We start from the raw sequence: 6,793 nt of genomic DNA on the forward strand, positions 1-6,793 counted from the left end.
TGACTTTTGGGTAAAGTTGACCATAGAGTTGCGTTGGAGGACCTAGATATTCCTAGAGAGAACATATTAATAAAATGTGTGAATAATCAAATCTGCAAGTATCAAAGCCGCAAACATGGAGGAACAATGTGAAGGGAAATACTAAAAAAACAACAGTACTTGCCCATAGGGAAACCATACTTGCCACAGGGAAACATTGGGGAATACTTGCCCATAGGAAACATGGGAAAATACTGTACTTGCCCTAGGGAAGCATTGGGAAATACTTGCCCAATAGGGAAACATGGGAAATACTTGCCCATAGGGAAACATTGGGAAATACTGTACTGTGGCCCATAGGGAAACATTGGGAAATACTTGCCCATAGGGAAACATTGGGAATACTGTACTGTGCCATAGGGAGCATTGGGAAATAACTTGCCCATAGGGACATTGGGGAATACTTGCCCATAGGGAGCATTGGAAATACTTGCCCATAGGGAAGCATTGTGGAAATACTTGCCCATAGGGAATAATAATAATAATAATAATAATAGGTTTTATTTATATACCGCCAATCACTGGGAATCCAAGCGTGTTTACAATAGAGGAAACAGACAGTTCCCTGCCACAGGCTTACAATCTAAAAAACACGACCAAAAGGAGAAGGAATGGTGAGGGGGGGGAGGGAATCAGGTCCAGCATGCTTCTCTCCCTCTTGAGGCCTGGACCAAGGCGATGGACCGGGAGGGAGGGCTCTTCGTCTTCAGAATTGGGCATTGGGAAATACTTGCCCATAGGGAACATGGGGAAACTTGCCCATAGGGGAACTTGGGGAATACTTGCCCATAGGGGAAATTGGGGAATACTTTGCCCATAGGGGAACATTGGGGATACTGCCCATGGGGAACATGGGGAATACTTGCCCATAGGGAACATTGTGGATACTTTGCCCATAGGGGAACATTGGGGAATACTTGCCATAGGGGAAACATTGGGGAATACTTGCCCATAGGGGAACATGGGGAATTACTTGCCCATAGGGGAACATTGGGGGAAGACTTGCCCATAGGGAAGCATTGGGGAATACTTGCCCATAGGGAAGCATTGGGGAATACTTGCCATAGGGGAAACATGGGGGAATAACTTGCCCATAGGGGAACATTGGGGAATACGTTGCCCATATGGAACATTGGGGAATACTTGCCCTAGGGAAACATTGGGGAATACTTGCCCATAGGGGAAATGTGGGAATACTTTGCCCTAGGGGAACATTGGGGAATAATTGGCCCATAGGAAAGCGATAGGCATGGGAATACTTGCCCATAGGGGACATTGGGGAATACGTGCCCATAGGGGAACATTGGGGAAACTTGCCCAGAGGAAACTAGGCAGTATGTCTCCCTAGGGAGTTCTGGCTTTGCTTTAGTGCGTCCCGTCGTGTGAGTCCTCCTTTCCTCCATTCACAAGCCCTGAATCGTCCCAATATTCCGTTACCGTTACATTGTGTCTATTTACTTGAACGCAAAGGCAGAGGGACCGGCTGTTAAGCCAGGGCTCCCATCCTAAAGAACCTGGGATTTGTAGTTCGGTGACCCACCATCACTCTTGGCAGAAGGCTAGAGGCCTGTGAGAAGCAAGTTGAATCCAGGATTTAACAGGATGGAGCGGCAAAACACTCGCAATGGCGCCAAACCCATTATTCTTGTAGTTTAAATATTATATCTTATTAAAGTCTATTCTATAGCGCTGTACCTTTTTACATTGTCATAAAAACAAGAAAGAGATAAACCTGCCTACAGTGGTGCAACTTTAAGCCCTAGGGCCAGCTCGCAGTTCGAGGAATCCTGGGATTGTATTTATTGTGGCACCAACCTCCCAGAATTCCATAGCTTTGAGCCAGACAACACTCAAATACAACGACGTGCATCCAACATCAACCAATCGCGTTTCCCGCTCGGCGCTGTCCAATTCCAAGCCACCAGGCACCTCCCAAAACCAATCACATCGCTTTCGAACGTTGCTCCAACCAATCAGAGGCGGGGACGCTCTAGCCACCGCCACCTTCCCCCCCGCCTCTGTAGAAGGAATCCCCTCTCTATGGGATGACGCGCCCTCCGCCAAGGCCCCGCCCCTGGCTACAGGGAAAGGGGAACCAAGGATTCCTTTTGGGTGTCGTTTCTTCTGCGCATGCGCCAAATTTAACCCCGCCCCCACATTCCCGCAGGGGCGGCGTTTTGCGACGGGGCCCGCGCTTGACGGCTGTTGGTATCCCCCCCCTCCCCGCGCCCTCAGCGGTGGTCAGGGCGGCTCGCTTTACGGACCGGCGGCGATGCGGAGGGAGAGCGGGCGGAGAGTGGCGGCGGCGCCGGCAGCGGAGGGGGCTCGGGCGGGCCGCCTCAGGAGGGCGAGCCCGGGATCAATGGAGGCAGGCCGAGTCCCTCAAGACCCAAGCGAAACGATTACTGTGTCAAAGGTAGGGGAAGGGGGCGGGCCTCCTCGGTGGGTCAGGGGCCAAATGGAGACCTTGAGTGGCTTGCCCAATTTGGCTTCCTATGGACAGGTATTCTGCGTCAGTTTTCCCTATTATGGCAATAAGTGATCCCCAGATTGTGCCCTTAAAGAGACTGTGGGCTCCAGCTCCCAGAAGCCTCAGTGTGAGGATTATGGGAGGAAGTAAAAAGTCACACCGTTTGGGGATCAGGGCTTGTGTAGCCCTATGGCCAGGTGTTGCCCTGTGTTTTCCCTATGGGCAAGTGCTTCATTTGCTTTACCTCACAAATCCCAGGGTGCCAGCCCCTTGGAAGGTCTTGCGTTTTGGGGAGCAAGCCATGCAAAGTGGCTCTGTGTGTGGATTTGTGGGATGGTAAGATCTAAGGAAGGACCGGGAGACTGGGAGTGCCCCTTTTCTTTAAGAGAGGGCAAGAGAGGCAGGAGATATAAACATGTGTATGGAGAGTAGAGTTCATGGGAGGTAGGGCTCAAAAGATATACTGGGTGAGTCTAGATGAACCTTTAAAGGAGGATCTCCTTTCTAGGGGAGGAAGAGGCAGGAATCCCCTGCAATGGCAGGAACGCACAGTCAAACACCCTCCCCAAGAGACAAGTCATCCAGCCTCTGTTTAAAAAACATCCAAAGAAAGGAGAGTGGTCTTTCCACCATCAAACAGCTCGGACCCTCAGAAGTTCCTCCTGCGATTGAGGTGGATTACCTCTCTTCCTGTACCTTGAATCCATTGCGCCTTGCCCTAGTCTCTCCAACCCCTCTGGAGCCCTGGAACAAAGCCTGCTCCCTCTTCAGTAAATGACACACCTTCAGAATATTTAAAAATGACTCGCATCTACACTCGTAACCTTACCTTATAGACTAAACATTCCCACGCCATAAGTCCTCTCCTCATCAGGGCATGGCTTTCAACAGCCCTTCACCATTTTTGGTGGCCCTCCTCTGGACATGTTCAGCTTCTACAACGGGAGAGGGAGGAGGAGGTTTTCACAGGAAGAACAGGCAGGTCGACACATTGCCCCTCTCTCAACTACAAGCAGGGATGCAACATTCTACTCTCATTGTACATGGGGCGGCGTCGAACACAACCACTGTCCACACATACACTAGAATGATTCTTGCCAGGGAGCCGAGCAGTGGCGGTCCATTCTAGGATTTAGCATTAAAGAAGCATTGTCATCTCTGGGGCCCTGAATGGACATTATAGAAGCTGACTAGCAGTTCCTTGGAGTCTGGGATTTTTATAGAAAAAGATGTGCTGTTTCATTTCCAGTTACTTGTTTTGCATGAGGTTGGATTCAATCGGAGGGCAGCTTTCGGTGAACCAAAGTGTTGCCTTTTTCAGAACAGAGAAAGAAACCTTGGGCAGACATGTTGAGCTCCCATTATTCCAGAACCCAAAAGCGTCCCCATGGAATGGCTGACATAGTGACAGCTTTTGCGTTCTGATGATGGCGGCTACAGCAGGCACCCTTAGGTTTCATGCCACAGTTATTAAAACAGGATGCATAAAGTTACCTTCAGGCTGTGCATAGAGGTGTATAACAAAGCATAAATGATTTCAATGTTGTCAGTTTGTATATCTAAGATACGTCATTATGTCTATGGTGATTTCGGAATCCAACACTAGTCCCAACCATTGTGGATAAAGGAACTCAATCTGGGGATGTAGGAAAACGAATTTATTCCAGGTGGGCCATATGAGTCCATATCTTCTGTGGTCCCCAAATATTCCTTGCAAACTAGCTCTTGCACGTTGAGTCTCTTTCCTTGCAACCCTTTGCTTGTGTCATCAGGACACTTGTGAGAAGGCTGTAATTAAACCTTTAGGGTCATTTTGGACCTCTCGCTGCATTTAGGGTAGCACTTTTTGCCAAGCTGTCCACAGTGGGGAATGCTTTTATGCCTTGGCTAAGTCAGGTCTTTGTGCCGCCAAACAGTTGTTTTAGTAGAGCCTTAGGCTGTGGGGTGGTTGTTCATTCGGCTTTTAAAGAGTCAGCGGTGGGAGAGCGGCAGAGCCCATGCAGGAAAATTAAGGTGACGGAAAGAAAAAAAAATAAATGAAATACGCAGGTGTCTGTTTTTACTTCTTGCCATTGTTTACGGTAGAGTGCGATGGGGACTGTCCATACTCTGCATACAGAGGGTGGTGAACTCAGTCGTGCGGTGGGGTGGTGGGGGTGGGGGGGGGGGCGGGTGTGCATATGGGTGGGGTAGGGTCGGTGTGTGGGTGTATTAGGGAGGGGATGGAGGGGGGGTGGTGTTTGGGTGGTTGTATGGTGGGGTAGGGTTTTGGGGATGGTTGGGGGACATAGGCTCGTCGCGTCGGGTTGGGTCAGGGGACGAAGGCGTGGTCTACAGGTGGTTGTGGAGTGGGGTAGGGTTGTAGAGAGGACGTAAGGAGAGTGCACCAGGTGCGGGAGTTTGGGGTGGTGCCGCGAGCTCGGCAGTTGCGGAGAACAACATGGCAAAAGTGCCTGAGCTAGTCGCGGTATGCGAGGGGGGGGGTTGGGTGGTGAGCCGGGTATCATAGATGTGACTGCGCCGGGTAGGAGGGTGAATGGTGCATACATGTGTGGAGGTAGGTTTCTTGTAATTGGTAGGAGGGTTGGTGTGGTAGATTCGTAATAGTGTCGCATTAAAGAGTCCCGGATCGGGGGCGTTTTGGATGACGCGTGCAGTGAAGTGTCGTACGTGGAACTTAAGTGACGTAGGCGGGGGTGTGGGGGCAGAGGTGGCTCTGGTGATTGTAGTGGGTTGTGGCGGGTCGTTTGCTGTGTTGTGGGTGTGCGCGGCGATGCCTACGGTAGTATATCGCCTAGCAAACCTCTTTTCTGTCTTGTCTTGGTTGTCTAATTTGATACCTTTGTAGTAGGTGACAGTGTTCCGCAACGTGCGGTGGGGGCGCGTTGTGGCAAACGGTCAGGGGACTCAGCGCCTTCATTTCACAACCCACACAAATAAAACAACCAACTCCATGCCCAAGAACCACCCACACACCCCCACCTCGCGTAAATTAGCGGAATATACGGAAAAGGCGGGTGGCTCGTCTCAGATTCGCTGGCGCTACGAGGCACACAGAGCCCGCGCACACCTAAAGCATCTCTTTAACACCAGAGCAAAAGCCACAACATCACGAAGAGTCGACTGAACGAGTCTCTCAGAGAGTATGGTACCTGGAGCCTGCGGTCAAGCCGTTGCAGATGCTGTGCATTTTGCAGCGACTGAGAGGTCGCTTCTCTGCAAACACCCATCTCATACGGTCACGCAGGGATAGAACATCCTCCGCCATCACTATCCCCCCCACTACAGGCTAAAGACGTATCGAAGATCAACCGACTGACGAAACAAACACGCAGTCTACACCAAAAAGCACGCAAAACACCCAACACCACACAACACATAAAACCAAAACAGGGCAGAAAAATTCGCCACGAACAGAAAAACCAAACAAAGAGGAGGCCCCCGGACGGTGGCGGAGGGGCGGCGATCAGGTCGGGGGGAGGCCCAAACGGGCACCAACGGGCTGAAATTCGATAAGGATGACCAAGGAGACATTAACAATCAAAAACAGAAGTCTAACAACCCGAAAACCACAACATAGTGGGAAGCAGTTCTTCAGCCGCCGCGACGGGGGCGACAAAAAAAAAACCGTAAAAAAACAAAATAGCACGAGTGGGGACGAAAGAGACAATGAAAAAAGCCTAGCAAAGGAACAGAGAGAATAGTGCGCGGGCCTCGGGCGCGCAGGTCCGAAAAGGAAATGAGTGAGAGGGGGGAAAAATAGGGGTGCAGAAGGGCGCGCAGCACAAAGAAACATCCACTCACCCCCGGGGGTCTCTCTCTTGCTCCCTACCGGGTCCGTGGGGGGGGGGGGGTAGGGAGGGACGGAGCGGAGAAGGAGAGAGGGGAAGAGGGGGGGGGGGGGGTAGGAGAAGAGGAGGAGGGAGAGAAGTGGAGTAGAAAAGAGGGAGGAGAATAAGTGAGGGAAGAGAGGGGGATGGGGGAGAACACATCAAAAGAAGACACTAAAGAATAGGGAGAAACAAAAAAAAAGAAAAAGGGGAAAGTTGGGGTGAGAGACAGAAGGGAGAAAAAGGGTGTGAGGGGGAAGACGTAAAAGGACAGGAGGAAGTGGAAGGGGGGGTGTAGTAAAGGGAGAGGGGGAGGAAATGGAGAGGGAGGGAGAGTGAAATAGAGAGACAAGCAGAGTGGGGAGGGGGGAAAAAAGGGAACGAAAAAGAAGAGAGAGGGGGGGAAAAGAGAGGGGGGGGGAAAGAGAGGGGGGGGAAAGAAGTGAGAGAGGAA

The sequence above is a fragment of the Sceloporus undulatus genome, chromosome 9 (genome assembly GCF_019175285.1).
Source record: "Sceloporus undulatus isolate JIND9_A2432 ecotype Alabama chromosome 9, SceUnd_v1.1, whole genome shotgun sequence".
In the NCBI taxonomy this organism is placed as follows: Eukaryota; Metazoa; Chordata; class Lepidosauria; order Squamata; family Phrynosomatidae; genus Sceloporus; species Sceloporus undulatus.